At 42.0% G+C, this 19371-nt stretch overlaps 1 protein-coding gene across 5 annotated transcripts in view; it reads right to left on the reverse strand.

Annotated features, from left to right (window-relative positions):
* Positions 1-19371, reverse strand: part of ADD3 (adducin 3) — a 196083-nt gene that overhangs the window by 83692 nt on the left and 93020 nt on the right. Inside the window, exon 1 of one of the 5 annotated variants that reach the window (XM_006161611.3) lies at positions 6645-6927. The exons of the other annotated variants lie outside the window; for them this stretch is intronic. The gene's annotated coding sequence lies outside the window, so the exon portion shown is untranslated. Of the gene's footprint in view, positions 1-6644; positions 6928-19371 lie in introns of those variants that run through there. 5 annotated transcript variants of the gene reach the window in all.

Here is a 19371-nt window from a genome sequence, read left to right on the forward strand (position 1 = left end):
AAAAAAAAAAAAAAAAAAAAAAAAAAAAAATTCCTGCTTCTGTTACTTTGTAACTTGGCTGTGTAACTTTGTAACTACACTGGTAGGATAACTACATTACAGTTCATTTCTAAGGTACCTTTCTTCAGCACTAGATCAGAATTAGTTAAATCATGTAATGTCAATTTCAGCATTCAATAAAGCAAGAAGATAGATGAAAGGTTTGGAACGTGCAAACAATTTAAACAAGGAAGCTAAACCAAATTTCTAAGCCCTAGGATTACCTCTGAATGGTTGGACTTACTGAAAATCAGAAAGATCTGTATTAAAAACAAACATCATCTCACTCACAATCTTCTTCCTCAAGTATTCAAGCTTGATAAAAGGATTTGCTTTTACTTCAAGTGGATTTTTTAAAAAGTAGTTTATGTAAAAATATAACAGAATATTTAAATTCTTTAAAAAATATTCTTAAACTTACAAATAGCTTAGATTATATGGCAGGTCAAATAAATTAGACTACACAATGCTTTAAAACAGATGTTTTTAATTTAAATAATAGAAACTCCATATAATTTGATTTATATAACTTAAATCAGTATTTTAGCAAAAATACTATGTAAAATATTAAAGTTGAAAGGGGCACTAAAACTCATCTATTCCAATTCCTCATTTTATAGAAGATAAAACTAAGGATTGAGAAGGTAAGACACCTGTCCACAACCCTACTGTCTCAACCCTCACGTGACCTGACTGAATTTGCTGTTCTGCTAGGATAGAACTCCCACAAGGGCAGTTCCCACCCAGTCAGGAATAGCTGGATCGTTGGACCTACTCTCGGTACCCTAGTGAGGCACGGGGCATTAGAGAGGGGCTTCCCCACTTCTACACAGCACTATCAGCCGTCTCCTACGGCACCTGGTTCTGCCTCAAAACAGGTAGATGAAAAGACGGAGAGCGCAAATATAGCTGATGAAGGGGTGATGGGAAAACGAAAATAAACTTGGAAAAGAGGAACGATCACATTACTGTTCGCCTACTCACAAACTGAAGAACTATATAGCCATTAAAAAGAATGAGGAATACATGGCGGGGGAAGCTGTCCTTGTAGGTTACCAGAGCCTGGGAAGGTGAGGGTGAGGGTGAGGGGAAATGTTGGTTAACAGACATAAAATGACAGTTAGGTGAGAGGAATACATTCTAGTGTTCTACAACATAGCAGCTAACTATCATTTAATATCTATTTCAAAATAGCTAAAAGGGAGGGTCAAACAGTGGCTCAGTGGTAAAATGCCACACTCCATGAGGCTGACCCACCAGGAAAGGTTCAGGTTCACACTGCGACTTCACTGAGTATGCTGGCACCCGTGGGCCATGATCAGGGACTAGCTAAAGCCAGGGGGAACTGTGGCATGAAGACCCCCTTAGAGGTGCTGTCTCTGTCTTCTCTATCTCTCACTCATGGAAGAATAGAGACAGAAAACAGCTAAAAAAGCATTTTGAATGTTTCCAACACAAAGTAATGATAAATGCTTGAGCTGATGACTCTTCCCCGGATCTGATCACTATGCATTATATTCCTATACTGAAAAACCACACTGTAGCCCTACACATGTACAATTATTATGTGTCAGTAAAAACAAAACCATTCTTAAAAAAGCAGTAAGAACCGAGACTTTCCTGTGCTGCTGGCAGAGGTACCATGTAATCTGCAGTCACTCTGGGAAGCTGGTAGTAATCCTCTCACCGAGGCTGAGCACGTCTGTACGTACTCTAGGGCGTGGCCGCTTGACCTCTAGGTGTACACCCTTTAGAAATGTGGCCATATATTAACTCAAAGGCATGTTCGAGAATTCCCATAATTACTAAAACCTGGAAATAGCCCACGTAGTCACACATCACTGAAACAGCTAGATTCAGGACACAGGCAACAACATAGACGACTCTTAACACCAATGTGAAACTGGGGCCAGCAGGTGGCATGGTAGTTAAGGCACTGGACTCCCACATGGCCAACTGCAGTTCAAGTCCCAGACCTAGCGGCGTGCTTTCCCTATTTCTCTGTCTCTCTGGTGGGTGAGTGCACATGCCTTGTAGCAAATTTAAAAATAATAATAACATGGTCAAATAAATAATTCCTTCAAAAATTATATTAAACAAAACAAAGGAGAGCAAAAGAAGCAAGACACAAAAGAGGCCATATATAGAGAATTCTATTTATAATAAATTTACAAATATACAAAGTGAATTTCTGATAGTGGTTACCCTTAGGAACAGATGTGTGATTAGGAAAGGGGTCAAGAGGGTATCCCCAGGAGGCTGGTGATGTTAGGTTCCTGATCTGGGAGTTTGTTATTTAGGTGTGCTCAGTTTGTGAACATTTGCCAAGTTGTGTACATATTGCATGTACACTTTCTAGAATGTATGTTACTTTAAACTTATGTTGAAAACAATAGGACTGCATCTGCCTCTAGAAAAATCAGGAAAATTTTTTTAAAGATTTATTTATTTATTTTTATTTATTTATTTTTTAAATTTGCTAAAGGGAACATGTGCTCACCAGAGATAGAGTAACAGAGAGGGAAAATGAGAAAGCAAGTCACCAGGTCTGGGACTCAAACTGTAGTTGGCCATGTGAGAGAGTCCAGCACCCCCCACCCCGCCACCCACTGGCCCAGATCAGGAAACATTTTTATATCAACATATCTTTAGAGTTAGCAGTGAACACTCTTGATAACTTTGTAGAATGAACTGATTCCTCATATTCCCAGACGGATGCATGGTGCTAGTCAATTAAGAGAACAGCTACTCAGGCTGGCTCTGTGGTCTGGTGGTTAAGGCAGCCAGACATCACATGGCTGAACACATAGTTTGAGTGCCAAGCCTGGTGGCCTGAGACAGATACCGGGCATGCACACATGTGTGCCCAAATTCTGAAAGGAGGGACTGAGGGGGGAGGAACTGAGGGGGAGAAGGGACCGTGGTATGATAATTTGCCATGGGCGGTGCTTTCTTCTCTTTCTCTGGCAAGTGCACACATACTCTAGCAAAAAAAAAAGAGAGAGAGAGAGAGAGAAAGAGAAAAGCGTATTCAATGGAAGATCATGCCAACTGTGGTAATTTTATGCTACAGAAACCATTCTCTTCTGTAACTTTCTTGAATAATAAAGGCCATACAATTTCTGGGCACAGCTGAAATTAAAAAAAAAAAAAAAAAAAGAATGAAGCCTATACATAATGTTACATGTATTAGATTGTCAGGAAAGTCATGATGCATTTTTTGATGTTTTTCTATGCAAATCATGACTTTCCCAACAACTCAACAGCATAATTTCATATAATTTTGTTTTGAGAGAGATGTTCACTATAGGGCATAGGCACTCACCAGAGAGACAGAAAGCGAGAAAATCACCCCTCAGGGGAGTGGCCATGCTGTAACAGCTTTTTCTCCATTCTCCCCCTCTTGGGATTTAGGGCATGCACAAACATGCACCTGGCGTAAGTTTCAAGCCACTGGGTCTAAGATTTGAATCACGGTGGGCCACGAGGGAGTCCAGGGCCTTAACCATCACACCATTCACTGGTACGATTTTACATAATTTTAAAAAAATGTCCAGGTAAATGTTTTTCTAGAAACACAAAAGAAATTTCCCTCTGGGGAATATGGATGATGGGAGTAGGGTATGAAAGAAACTTTTTTCATATGCCCTTTTCTATTGTTTTATTTTTTACCATATACATTTTTTAGATGACAAAATTAACACTCTTTAAAAGTATACTAACACAGAGAAAGAAACCACTGCAGAGCCAGCCCGTGGTAAAGAAGATAAAGATGGGGTTTATCAATGATCACGTGACACTGCACTGAATTTACATGACATCATATCTAGCTCTCTAGAAAAAGACTTAACCCTTTTCATGTCATGGTATGTGTGTTAATTTTTACTAAGAGGGAAGCATAAATTAAGACAAAATTTGTATGACATACTGGAGCAAACAGGAGGAGGTTAAAGGGCAGTTGTATAGGGATCGGTAAAAAATATTCCATTAGACAGAACTTTCCGGTTCTCTTAACACACAGTATGACTATAGATAACAATAACACACTGTATATTTTACATAGCCAGAGAGGATATTGAATGTTTTCTCAATAAAGAAATGATAAATGCTTAAGGTGAATATGCTAGGCCAATCCCATAGCCTATTGGTTAAGGGAGCCAGACCATTCATGGCTGACTACGTGGTTTGAATCCTGGCCCTGACAACTTCAAAAATACACAGGGCACATGTGTGCATGTGTCCAAAGCTCCATCAGATGGAGAGATGGAAAAATGGAGAGGAGGGATTGTAGTATGACCACGCCTCATTGGTGGGTGCTTTCTACCTCTCTCTGGTGAGCATGCATACCCTCTCGCTTATAAACAAAAACAAAAGAAGAAAAGATACAAGCGGCCAGCATGTGGCCTGGTGGTTACATTAAATTGGATGTCATGGGACAAACTGCACAGATCAGGTACTGGACAGGTAGCAACAGCTACCTGTGAGAAACACACCAAGCGTGTGTGCCTGCGTGCCCCAAATGCTCAAAGTAGGGAGAGACAGAGGAGAAGGACTGCAGTGTGATGCCCCCTGAGGGGTGCTTGCTTTCTTTCACCCTCTTTCTCTGTCTCTATTGAGTGCATGTGCCTTCTGGTAAATTAAAAAAAAAGGTGATGGCTATGCTAATTACCATGACTTGATCATTATTCAATATATTACATGTGCCAAAACATGGACTGTAGCCCACAAATGTGTACAATTATGATCTGTTAATAAATACTGAAGGGCCTGCCCTGGAGAGTAGCAGCCAAGCCCTGTGAATCAGGAGACCGAACACACGCGGCTGACGGGAATCTCAGCGTCAGCCCGAGGGACTTGAAAAGCACCCCAGGCACACGTGTGCGCATGCCGGAAATGCAGAAATGGAGGGAAAAGGGCTGCAGCATGGTCATGCTCCCTTTCTCTCTGGTGACCAGCCTCTGATCATTTTTTTTTAAGCATTAAAAAAAAAAATCCACCTCATTTGGTATGTATCTCTGTATTGGGTCATGATACGAAAACACCAAAAAAAAAAAAAGGTTTGCGAGCCACTTACCCACAGTTACCTGACTAACGATCACGTACTAAGTGCAGGTATATTTAAGGAAAAGCCTACACAACACTTGAGGCAAGAGCCTGGCCTCGTTTCAACGTGAAAACTGATTTTTCCGGTGAGGACATGATGTATACAGTCAGTTCGACTGCTCAGATATTAAAATGTAGATTTCCCAAATTCTTGACATAAATTATTTATGTGAAGTAAAACTGTAGTCTCATGCCATCTATAAGAACGACTCGGGGTTAACTCCTAACATATTTTCCTCAATGCTAACACACTCCCGTCAGCATTTCTGAAATAAGCATGCTGTCTTTGCAAAGAGCATTAAGGTATTCCAAATCAGAGATGATCTTAGAGAGCTAACCCACATTCCTAATTTTATAAGCAAAGGAACTTATGCCTCCAAAAGTAAAACAGTATCTTAGTTCCAGGCTAATGCTTTCCTCTGTGATATGCACTTACTTCATGCATGCATGAAGTGAAGTCAGAAGACAGCTAAATATAACCGGACCCAGTGACAAAGGGAAAGCTGAAGCAAGGAGGCACTGGAAGGTCTAGAAGGTCTCCGTCCTAAAAGGATGACACCACCTCCTCCCCTGCCCCCAAACTGTACAGAGATCTGCCCTTGTCAACCTTTGGCTCTGATTTCAACTGAGGGAGGCTGTTTAACGTGCCTGCACGCAGTGAGTGTGTCTAGGCCCAAAGAGCACACAATGAACACACACCAGAGGAAGACCACGGTCGGTATAGTGACAAAGTGCAGCATCTTTCTCAACATACCCACTTCGGTCAGGACAGAAGCACTTCACAGGCATTTAAAACCCAGCTGCAAACAGAACCCCAGCATGTGAGGGGGAGATAAGGTCCTGTAGACCCCGAGAGCAAAGAAAAAAACAACCTGCGGATCATGGACCTCATTGAAGAAGAATTCTCCTACAGTTCAACTTACCGTTCATGTCACAAACTAGAAAGGACACAGAGGCACGGAACTGATGAGGCATGGAATAGAACTCTGGGCTGCAGCCGGCCCCAACTCTTCCGACAAATACCCAGCAGCAATAGGACAAAGCATCATTATGACAGAAATAAAAGGCTCTTTAGATGCTGCCTTTTTTTCATTCAATGAACCCACTCTTACACACAAAGTTCATGCCACGATGTCTCGAAATGCAGGCTTGCCAGATTATGCTATCAATGGTCTCAATCAACTCAGTACAAAACAGTCAAACGTTTTATCTTAAGTAATTAGCACATTGGTGAATATTTTCTACCATTTAAATAGTCATCCCCAAAACAGTACAAAATGGTAACATTTCAATAAACTGATTAAGAAATGGAGGGGGGGGAGATACGTGAACTAAAGCGAGGAAAACATTAGTTGAGCAGTGAAACAGCCACAGGTCCTCTCAGAGAAGAAGAGTACATGAGTGCATGTCACCAGCAGCTGGAACGAAATTAACCACCTATCTTATCTACGCTTCCCCCTAAACTGAGTTATCAGTATTACAATAGACAATTGGTTACTTACAAAAAAAAAGTGAAGCTGCCGGACATGTCTTAAGCTGGTTTTTGTGTGGCAATTCTGCTGCAATGCTGCCCTAAGAATGAACTTTGTTTTAAACAGCAAGATATCCACACTCGGTGCGGTTACCGCAAGGGTGGAGCCCACTCTGGGGGAAACAACACACCCAGGCAGATTTCAGCGAAAGCGCACTGCACGTTAATATGGCTACAACATTTTTCAGGGCCTCAGAGTCAAAATGAATTGGTTAATCCTCCTCAAAGAAACAGGGGAAAAGTTCATGCTTGTTGATCAGAGTTCCTGCCCTGAAGTGAAGTATAGACTCATTTGTTTTTCATGAAGAAAGGAAAGATAAAAATCCAAGGTAGGGTCACGTGGCTCAACCTCAGAGCTCTAGGTGGGAGTGCACCACTACACAGGAAGTGCAACCGTGCCAATTTCTAAGTTTAGCCACAGCAGCTTCTGCGTATCTCAGATGGTCAGAAACGCTGCTCATCGAGAACATGACTTGGGCTATTTTCAGGGACCTGAACATGAGTATATATTACCTACTTTCTCTCTTCCCCAATGTTCTAATTCTCCTAGCAACACAGGAGCAATCAGAGCATTTCACTGCCAACTATTGTAGCAAGAGTTGCCTTCAAAACTAAGGGAGGTGATTTATGGACTTGCTTTGGTAGGATTATGGAACATAGAAGGGAAAATGACTGGGGCCAGCAGGTGGCATAGAGGTTAATGCTGCTGGATCCCACACAGCTGACTTTATGTTCGAGTCCTGGACCTGGCAGCTTGAAAACACAGCAGACGCGTGTGCAGGCATGGCCAAGATCCGGAGAAGAGAATGGAGAAAGGGCTGGTGGGTGGTGGCTTCTTACTTTCTCACTTTCTCTCTCTCTCTCTCTCTCTGGCAACCATACAGGTCCTATGCAAAACTAAAAATAAATAAACAATTCTGAAAGGAAAAATTATTTTGATAAAAACCACTAATATGTACACCACACTTAAAAGATTTTTATATTCAATCTTTCAAATACTTTCATAAATTTTTTAATTTTCCTGTGACTTTTTCCCAAATAATTCATTCCATATGATGTATACATAAAAATTATCTAAAAATCTTCAAAAGTGTCTAAAACAGGCCAGCCAGTGGCACAGTGGTGAAGGCAGCTGCCGGATCCCTCAAGGCCGACAGCCTAGCTCAAGTCCCACATCCAGGGGCCTGAGAAACACGCTGGCTACCTGTGCAAGTGTGTCCAGAATCCCTAAGGGAGGAAGAAACAGAGAACGGATTGCAGCATGACCATCTCCCATGGGGATGTTTTCTCACTTTCTCTCTCTAGTGAGTGCACATGTCCCCTGGCAAAACTGAAAGGAAAAAAAAAAAAAAAAAAGCAGTGCCTAGGGGTCACCAGGTGACGTGATGGCTAAGGCAGCTGGATTCTTACACTGCTGACCATAGTTAAGTCCTGGGCCCAGTAGCTTGAAAATCACACCAGGCACGTGAGCCTGCGTTCCAGGAGTCCTAAGAGGAGAACAGATTGTGGTGTGGCCATCCCCTCTGAGGACTGATATCTCTCTTTTTCTCTATCTGTCTCTCTTCTCTCTGATAAACACACAAGCCCTATGGCAAAACCTTAAAAAAAAAAAAAAAAAAAGTGTCAAAAAAGAAAAAGGTGTCCAAAACAACTTGTCAGTATTGAAACTATTTTCAAATATCTGACTATTGTTCAAAGTGATTTTCCCCAATACTTTTTTATTTATTTATTTATTTATTTATTTTATATTTTTGGAGAGGTTTTTTTTCGCTATAGGGCGCGTGCGCTCACCAGACAGACAGAGACATAGAGACAGAAAGTGAGAAATCACCCCCCAGGGGGGATGGCCACGCCACAATCCCTTCTCCTCCATTCTCCTCTTGGGATCTTGGGCACGCAAGCACATGCGCCCGGCGTGAGTTTAAGCCACCGGGTCTGGGACTCGAACCAGGTCAGCTACATGGGAGTTCAGCGACATAGCTGCTGGTCCCTCCCCAATACTTTTTATATATATGCACTGAGACATGACTGTTACTTTTTAAAAATATTTTATTTAACTTTATTTATTTATTCATTTTAATCTCACCAGAGAAGGATAGGGTGAGAGCTAAAGAGGGAGAAAAAGCAAGTCACCAGGTTCAGGACTCGAACCACAGTCAGCCATGTGGGAGTCCAGTGCCCTTAACTACCATGCCATTGCTGACCCCCACAATTCTTATTTTTTAAATGAATTCCTATAATGGTGAAATAAAAAATAAGTTTCTAGTAAAATACCCAAACATGTTAAAGATTATAAATGATTATATAAACTATTTAAAACAATGAAAATGGTTTTAAGAGAAGCCCAGGAAAACACCTTTAGTGATGCACGTTATCACATTACCCAAGCCAACTGCTACTCCCTTGCACTGGAACAATAAATCAGTCCAGAGTACTGAACATTTCAATATTTTGAATGATGGCCTATAACACTTTTTTTTTAAAGATCCTAGGGAGAGGGGCCAGTAGGTGGCACGGTGGTTAAGGGCGCTGGAGTCCCACATGGCTGACGGTGGTTCGGGTCCTTGACCTGGCGGCTTGCTTTCTCATTTTCCCTTTCTCTCTCTCTGTCTGGTCAAATTAAATAATAATAACAAATGGAAATAAATAATTTTTATACAAAAATAAAAGATCCTACAGAGAGTGTGTTGTTTGATCTGGCCTTTGCTGAATTATGAAGTAAAAAAATCCATATGATAAATTAACCACACCAAAATAACCCTTTTAAAGTCCAAGTGTCTAACTGAATTATTTTTCTAACCATATATGTAATTAGAAATCACCTGCTGCCATCCCTTGCTCACCCCAAAACTGAACAACTCAAAGGTACCAGTTGGATATCATATTAGAAGAATCCCATCTTGATACTTTTTGAATTTGCACTGCTGGAAAAGTCTGTTTTCAAGTCAAACTTCACTTTCACAGCTGCAAAGGAAATGACAAGAGAAGAAAAACACAGCCAATATATATCAGCAATTAATTCCATCCACAACTGCCCAGCTGTTTGTGCATGGAAGAATCAGTCTGTTTCCTTTTGGGGCTTTCACCACTGAAAATTGATACTGCACTTTCAGAGACACAAGCTGTTTGTAACATGTCAGGAATGTGCACAAGCTCACACAGAGTTGAAGAGACAAAATGAAATCCAGATCTAGGTTTCTTGGGAATTGCCAGTATTATTTAATAACTTAAAAATAAATAAATAAAATATAAAAGCAACTCAAATAGAGAGGGCAAAATATACAAAAAAAATCTTCTCTCTTCTGAATATCACCACTCCAATAAGGAGCAAAATCTGCCATTGACTTCAGATTTATTATCAAGAACAGACGGTCTGATTTATTGGCATAGACAAGGTGTGACATTCTTAGGAATCCTCATGCCCCCAGTATGTTAAATCCAGCCAACACTTTTTGGACTACACAGCTGCTAGCTCAATGTGTAGCTAGCCTCTCTGAAAAATCTTTATAAATGGGGAAATTGTTGGGAATCAATGCTTTTACCACAGTCGTGTAGAAGACTAAATTTTTCTTGGTCAATTCCGACATTATTTGGCACTCACATACACCTGCCTGTTTTTAGGGATTCATGTAAATATACAGATCCTATCTTCTAGTGTAACTTCCCCACCTCTGCCCCAGACTTTTTGCCAGAGACAGAAAGCGAGAAATCAACCCCTAGGGTGGATGGCCATGCTACAATCCCTTCTCCTCCAGTCTCCTTCGGGATTTTGGACACACATGCACACGTTCCTGGCGTGAGTTTTTGGCTGCCAGGTCTGGGACTCGAACTGCAGTCGACTACATAGGAGTCCAGCAATGTAACCATTATTCCATCTGCTGGTCCTTAGGGTAACTTTCAAACAACCAAATTTCTTTCCTGCTCCCCTCTGCTCTCATTTTGTGGATTTTTTTTTTTTTTAATTTGCTAGAGGGTGCATGCACTCACCAGAGACAGACAGACAGACAGACAGACAGATGAGGAAAGTTCCTCCCATGGGGGGAGGAACCACAACCCCTTCCTTTCCATTTCTTCCTCCTGTCAGATTTTTGGGCCATACACACACGTGCCCGGTGGTTTGCAGACTCAAATTGTACAGGTGGCCATGTGAGACCCAGTCACTTCATCACCATACTACAGGCTGACCCGATTTTGCAGGGGTTTTTTTAAGAGAGATTTTTTGCTATAGGGTGCATGCACTCACAGGAGGAGGAGGAGGAGAGAGACAGACAGAAAGTGAAAAATTAACCACCGGGAGATGGCCATGCTGCAAATTCCTTCTCCTCCATTCTCCTGTTGGGATATTGACCAGGCACACATATGCCCAGCCTGAGTTTTAAGCCACTGTATCCAGGACTCAAACCACGGCCGGCTATGTGGGCATCCAGTGATGTAACCATTACGCTACCTGCTGGCTTCCAATTTTGTGGATTTTTAAACAAAAATTATCTACTGAGTGCTAGAGCCTTCACAACTATGTTACATATTCATGTGCAACTCAGGAAGCATTCTGTTCCTCTCTCCCCTCATCCTCCAATCCAATTTTATTTCAAATATTTATTTCACTTAAACCTTCTAAAATATTCTATTACACTGTATTTTCACTATGTAAAGTAACTACTTGCATTTTCAGGTATGTAAAATGACTTGTGATTAGTTACTGTTATGACAAGAGAAAGATGGCATTTTTAGAACTAAATAATTCAAAACATATTTTAGCTTTTTTTTTTTTTAATAACAAAACAGGAAATGAGACATGGAAAAAACATGGAAACGACATCACCATGACTGAATTCACTGTCCTATGGGCCTTCCCCTTCCCTTCGCCCACCCATCAGTATCAGGTGCCCGAGAATTCATGCACTCCCAACGTCTGTGCATTTTCAAACACCACATAGATGGGACACTCATTCTGGACACGACTCGGGTCTGGGGCTGACCAGTGAAGAGAGGACAAGTTGTCTCTTCCACATGAGAGAGTAAGAGGTACATTCTGTAGGCTTCCAAATCAAGACGATTTCAAGTACGGAACTCAGACTAGCACAATGAAAACTAGTCTCCAACTGAAGCGCTATGGATCCTGAAAGTACGAAGTTGGATTTGTTGAAGAAACATGAGGCAATACAACCTGTGGTAGTTTGGAAACAAAGCACAAAACTAAAAACAGCTTTTTTCCTTTTGAGCAAATGTCATCTGGTCAAGGATTTATCTGGAGTGAGAGGAGGAGGAAGGGAAAAGTCTAATCTTTGGCTGATGGTGAGTGACACTAACTTCTAGAAATCTGGTATAACTATCAGTGACCAACGCAGCTGCCGGGACGAACATTGCTCGGCAAGCTTCAGCTCTGCAGGATAGTGAATCTAGCAGCTTCCCCACCTGTAAGACTGACTCAGGAAAGAAAATGTCTGTCTGAGCTGCTACTTAAATTCATGATAATCTAAATAAAATCTGGGGTGGCATTAACAAAGACACTCCAAGGAGGAGGCCATTGATATAAATTTGTCAACTGATTTTAAAAGTGAGATTTCCCCAACAGCTTACTAAAATGATATTTTTAATATTTACATTTATATATTTATTATAAAAAATTTCAGGCCCAACCTCAGGAGCACACGCAGTAGGGCACTGCTCCTTAATACTGGAAGCCATATGGAAGACTTAGGGTTTGGACTCAGGTCGACCCAAGCACACCAGGTACTCACACGAGCGCCTGTGTTGCTGATGGCTAGAAGGCTGGGGGAGGGTATCTTTATCTCTGTCCATCTCTCATACTATGGCATGTGTATCATTAAGTAGAGCTCAGTATTTGCTTACAATTTGTTACTCTCAATGCAAAACTTATATACAGTGAGGTATACAAATCTAAGTGCACAGCTAAATTACCCAGCCTCCTACCAAGATATAGAGCATTTTAATCAGTCCAGAAAGTTCCCTCATGCCTCTTCCCAGGCAATTCTCATTCTCAGCCTCAGCCCCACCCCCACCCCCCCAGAGGAAACCACTATTTTGATTTTGATTCTAAATATCTACAACAGTGATGCCTTTGCATCTTCTGCGTTAGAACATTCTGGCTACATTATATAAATAACTCAGTCATACAGAATAACAACTGGCAGACAGGAACCGCAGAGATGGGAGGAGTCCGAGAAGAGACAGTGAAGTTAAAAGGAAGTGTATTTCAATTACCCAACTTACATAGGGGAGGAAAACAAAATTTTACAAAGTTATTCACTTATTTATTTTTTTTGGAGAAGTTTTTGCTATAGGGTGCATGCACTCACCAGAAAGACAGAGAGAGACAGAGAGACAGAAAGTGAGAAATCCCCCCCAAAGTGGGGATGGCCACACTGCAATCCCTTCTCCTCTATTCTCTCAGGATCTTGGGCAAGCATGCACACATGCCCCCCATGAGTTTAAAACACCAGCTCTGGGACTCGAACCTCCGTCAACTACATGGGAGTCTAGCGACATAGCAAAGAAGCCATCTACTGGTCCCAAAAGTTCTGACTGCCTGTCTCAGTCACCCAACTGGTCAGTCAGGGTCTGGGGGCAGGGCTGGTCTGGACTCTCAGGTGGCAGCTCTAAGTTTCACTGCAGGATAAGGAGTGAAAGCTGTGGAGATACTCTGGCAGAGGAAGAGCTGCCCCACTCAGTAGCTGGGCATCTTAAACAAGTATTTTTGATTTTAGCTTTTTAAACTTGTTTGAGACTCAGTTTTCTCATCTGTAAAACAAGGAAAACAAACCCATAAAGTTATGCCAATTAAAACAAAAAAAACTTTGTAAAGTGTCCGGCTTATAGCAAGTGATCAAAGGAGGGAAACAGAAATTGGAAGGAAAAACCGACAATACAAGAAGTAGTTCCAAAAACCGGCACATTTTGATACTGCTTTTGAAATTTCTGTCCGACTCCCATGTTTGGGTCTCGTTTTCTATATGCAAAGAAGGGAACAGCCAATAAAGTAGCACTGTATTCATGCTGAGACAGGGAGTGGTGGGATTGCGTACTTTGCTGTTTGCCTTTTTACTGGGACAGACCTGGGCAGTGGGGAAGGGACCACAGACCTGGGACTTCCTAAAGACTACTGGTGCTCCGTTTACTCACGTCTTCACTTGTCCTTGTGTAACAGCTTCCTCTGCTCTTCCTTCAGCCATCACTGAGAATTCAAGGCCCAGTTAAAATCTGACCCGCTTTCTCAATCTACTTGGAACAAATTTAAAGCTCCTTCAACTGTGTTTCCACAATGCTTTGTCTAAATAATCACAGTACAGAAGTCTTCCCCTTAGCGGGCTGCTTCCGCGGGCTCCCCTCACAGCAGCCCTGCACGCCAGTGCCTAGCACACGGAAGGTTCAGAACTTCTGAGCAGACAGGCCTGGGCAATGGGTATTCGGTCTTAATCAAATGGCAGAAATAAAAAAAACGAAAAGCCTAAGGCTGAATGCTCACCAAAAGAAGAGCAAGCTGCCACAAAATGGGGGCAAGACGATGATCACAAGGCATACAATATGAAAAGGCATGTAACAGAGACGTTTAACCTGGAGCACCAGGACAGTGAGTGCTAAGCCCCTGCGGCGCCCTGGAGCCATTCAGCCTGCTGCGCGCTCTGGTGCTGCCACGTGGGCTCCCACAGCAGCCTACCTCGGGGTGTGGCTGCTGTGCCCCCTTCACACACTACTTCAGTTTCTCAGAAACTAAAACTCCAAGTTAAATAAGATGATAAAACGGGCAAGAGAGAACAGAAGTAGAGAAATTATTTTTTCAGCCTACGTGATTCCTTCCTTCCTTCCTTCCAAGAGGTTTTTGCTATAGGGCACTTGCACTCGCCAGACAGACAGAGACAGAGAGACAGAAAGTGAGAAATCACCTCCCAGGGGTGATGGCCACGCCGCAATCCCTTCTCCTCCATTCTCCTCTCGGGATCTTGGGCACGCACACACATGCGCCTGGTGTGAGTTTAAACCACCGGGTGCAGGACTCGAACTGTGGTTGACTACATGGAAGTCCAGCAACATAACCATTATGCCAACAGCTGGCCCCAAGCCCTGGTGATTTTCTGCTAGGCCAATTTTACACACAGTACAAAGGCTTTGGGTTAAAAGAAAATTCCAGATAGTTGTCAGGACAACCAAATAGTACAAGAGCTCAGTTGAGAAAGCAAAATGGGGGCGGGGTGGGAGGGGAACCAAACACACACACACCTGGACAGAAAGCACATCGAGGCTGCGGCTGGAAGAGCTGAGTGAGTTCTGGGCAGGCGTGAGCAGTCTGCCTAGAGTTGTGAAGCCCACCTAAGAGATGCCCAGAACAGCAGGAGGGCTCAAGCATAGCCCTTACCTCTCACGGCTTTGGTTCCCCAAACCTAACTATTCTCAGAAGTGGTCATATGACAAGTGTAAAATGCTGGGCATAGTGTTCGTGCCTCGGAAGATAATAAGAGCCTCTCCCAGCTGGCGAAATGCAACTCTTATCTGCAGGTATCTCAATACATCCTGTAATTTCCCACGTAAGGGCTGGCCTCATTTTGCCTTCCTTGCAAATATGAATTTGTGAAGGAAAGCCTCCTACAAGCCTCCATTGGGCGTGTGAAAGCCTTCGAGCCCTGCAATCCCTCTGGTTTACCCCAACATAGCACCCCCTGCTGACTCAGTCGTCTGTTCAGTGGTAGGCCTCACACATGTGTAATGAGCAACTCGAAAACAGGGTCCCACATGACCTAGCACAGGGTTTGACATGGAAGACTTCAAAATGTTATGGCTGGTAAATGAATGTCCTTTGCCTACTTAATATGTGACAGATGGTTATTTGTTAAAAGAGATAACCCAGGATTGAAAAAGGAAGTATCATAATTATAGACAAGACAAGGCTAGGGACAAGTAAAATATGGTTAATGTTCAAAATGGAGTGTTCTTCTGCATTAAAAATGTACATTAACATACTTGATAGTTTGTTTAAAGATTCTTTTCATGGGACCAGAAGTTAGTGTAATGGCTATGTCACTGGACTCCCATGTAGTTGACTGCAGTTCGAGTCCTGGACCCAGTGGCTTAAACTCACGCTGGGTGCGTGTGCGTGTGTGCCCAAGATCCCAACAGGAGAATGGAGAAGGGATTGCAACATGGCCATGCCTCCTGGGGGATGATTTCTAGCTTTCTGTCTCTGTCTTTATGGCAAACACATGCGCCCTATAGCAAAAACCTCTCCCCCCGCAAAAAAAGATACTTTTCATTAAAGATTCTCTTATGAGGTATCTGGCTGGGAGCTGGGAGGCTAAGGTGCTCAAGTACTGGCTCTTCAGTGAATTTAACTGTGTGACCTTGGGCAAGTCACTTAACTTCTCTGTGCTTCAGCCTCCCTGTCTTGTAAAATGGGAGTAATACCTACCTCCAGGGTTGTTGTGGGGATTAATTAGAGATAACATCTGGAGAACCGGCAGTTAGCGTAATGGCTATGTCGCTGGACTCCCACGTAGTCGACCACGGTTCGTGTCCTGGACCCGGTGGCTTAAAACTCACGCCGGGTGCGTGTGCGTGTGTGCCCAAGATCCCAAGAGGAGAATGGAGGAGAAGGGATTGCGGCGTGACCATCCCCCCAGGGGGTGATTTCTCGCTTTCTGTCTCTATGTCTCTCTCTGTCTGTCTGGCAAACGCATGCACCCTATAGCGAAAAAAAAAAAAAAAAGATAACATCTATAAGGCATTTAAGGCACTATATAAATATAAAATAATAACTATTAAAGTTCCTTTATTTGTGAAAAAACATGTATGTAACATTACCTACAATGATTAACAAGCTAAGATGAGGTTGAATTTCAGTAAATCATTAGGTTTAAAGATTAGGCATGATCCTCATTTAAAATAAAAAATTAACCAATCTAAGGTGTCTTCAAGGTTGCCAAACTTGAGGTAGCCTTGACTCTACCATGGCACAATACCTCTGAAAATAATGCATTTTATTAATCACTTCATAGATGAAGGCAAACTACAAAGAATGAATAGTAAATTTTTTAAAACTGCTATTAAATATACCTGCAATTATGCGTAACTTTTGCTTTGGGAAAATATCCAAAACCAGAAATTAAAAAGAAGTAAAAATAAAATAATATAGCCACAATATATGAAATATTCATGACACATGCATTTTCTTCTTGTCTTTACTTTCTAAGTCTTTACTAAGGAATTAATTTTTCTTTTTTTTTCCCTTTTATTATTACAGATGACATAGGCACATGAGAGAGAAAGAAGACCCCCACAGGGTTTAGTCATGCCACAATCCTTTTTCCTCCAAGTTTCCAAGACATCAGAATCCTGGACACACACACACCTCCAGCGTGCAAGCCACCGGGCCAGAATTCGAACTCTGATCAGTCACGTGAGAGCTGGTCTCTTCTACACAGCGCTTATGGGGATCTATGGGGCTGGACCTGTAACTTTAGTTTTGAATTGTGGTATGAAAACATGAGATCACCCTCTTACATTAGGAAGTGTACAACACATTACTGGGATTATAGGAATCATGCTGTACAGGACTCTCTACAACTGATTCATCTTGCTGAACTAAAATTCCATTCCCCAACAATTTCTTGTTAAAAGTATGACCTTTATTTTGACCTGTTCCATCCAAGGGTCACTGAAATACACTTGTGGTCATTTTTTTAATTGCCATTTTTTTCCCCTAACTATGAACCAAAAATCTCTTTACCTGGAAAAATGTTTTACATTTCAAATACTTCATCCAGTAAAAGTTATACCAAATTTTTTTAAATCTTGGGAAATTTAAGTATTATGTATAAATGAGGTTTTCAAAGATTCTCCAAAAGCAAATTCAAGCACTTAGCTTCAAACAGCACAGTAAGGTAAGCATATGGCCAGGCTGACAACTCAGATGACATGGAGGCCCAGTAACAATCTTAGTTCCTCAAAGATCAAGACCTAGAACTTGGCAGGCTTATCCATGAGTCTCATACCACCCCCTAATGCTCTGAGAGTCCTCAAATACTATCCTAAGCTTTTCCCAAGACCAGGAAAGAGACAGACTTAGACATTTTCTCCCCATATCTGTCCCTGGTCTTCAACCCCTACATAGTCCCAACTGCCTTCAGTGGAAGAATCGTATGTGTTTTTTCCATCTGACAGTTGGTATATTGCCATCTACTGAGGCAAACGTAGCATAATAGGAAGTTTAATTAGGACACAAATAAAACTCCTCTGTAAATATCTGTTCATTTTAGAGGCACTGCAGTTGATTGTACCACATGTTATGCTCTCGAGTATACTGATAATGTAATCTACTCCGATCCCAGATTTTTAAAACTTTATGAATTGGTAAGTTAGCCCATAAACAAATATTTATTTCTATTCTCTCTGCTTAAATTCATTTATTCTATTAAAAATTCGTTCCACACAGATTATGTGTTATCATTGAATAGGCTGTACGGTGGGGAGTTCAGGAAATAGATGACACATTATCCTGGAGGCTAAATTAAGAGTTAGTTCATGAGTTAGGGAGGGGAGAAGAAGAGAGAGCGCTTCTTAACTGTAGCACCAGCAGTTGGTGTAGTGGTTGGGGCACTGGACTCCCACATGGCCGACCATGGTTCAACTACCAGACATGGTGTCCTGAAAATCACGCTGGACATGTGAGCATGCATGCCCAGTGTTCTGGGAAGAGAATGGAGGAGAGGGGATTATGGCATGCCATCTCCCACTAGTGGGGGTGCTTTCTCACTCTCTCTCTCATTGTCTGTCTCTCTCTGGTGAACACATACGCCTATGGCAAAAATAGATAAATAAAAATAAATTGTAGCACACTGTGATATGGGTGTACTGTAAACTCTTACAGAGAAAGGAGCCAATGTGAAATGTTCCAAGGAATTACCCTAGGAGCTTGATCTTGATAGATAATGGGGATGGGAGGTAAATATAGGTAAAGGCAATGTACTTCTTAATAACTATATATGTTAACACATGGCTTTTCTTTAAATGAAAATATCTCAGATCACAACTAATACCAAAGGGGAATCCAGATCACCACTTGTTAACAGCGTGCAGTGGTTTGTGTCATTTAAGCTACAGAAAGCCTACAGTCTCACATAATTTTGTGTCATGTGCTTTTACTTTCACTCTAATCTTCTGACTTCGGTGCTAAGAAAAGAAACTCAAACACCATTTATATCCTCTCTTGCAACAATAGTTGCTCTTAGGTTGCACTAACAAGTGACTTAGAAATAATTAAGACCAATTATCTTGAAAGTCAGTCAAACTGGGGACCAGCAGGTGGAGTGGTGATTAAGGTGCTGGACACTCCCACATGGCTGACCACCAAGTTCTTGACCACCAAGTTCTGGTGGCTTGCTTTTCTCACTTTCTCCCTCCCTCCCTCCCTCCCTCCCTCCCTCCCTTCCTTCCTTCCTTCCTTTCTTTTCTCTCTCTCTCTCTCTCTCTCTCACAGAAAAAGAAAGTCAGTCAAACTGTAGTCCGGATCATCGTGGAAAGATATGTAAGAATGTTCTAGGTTAATAGCAAGGGCAATAAACAAAGACAAGGTCAGCAGGGCACAAGTACCGTACTCTGTGGGCTCAAATCCTTAGAGGTATCAAGTGTAAGCATGACAGATTTAATGGAGGGGGAAGAAGGAAGAAAAAAAAAAAAAAAAACCACAC

The sequence above is a fragment of the Tupaia chinensis genome, unplaced genomic scaffold, assembly GCF_000334495.1.
Source record: "Tupaia chinensis unplaced genomic scaffold, TupChi_1.0 Scaffold138666_1, whole genome shotgun sequence".
Classification (NCBI taxonomy): domain Eukaryota; kingdom Metazoa; phylum Chordata; class Mammalia; order Scandentia; family Tupaiidae; genus Tupaia; species Tupaia belangeri.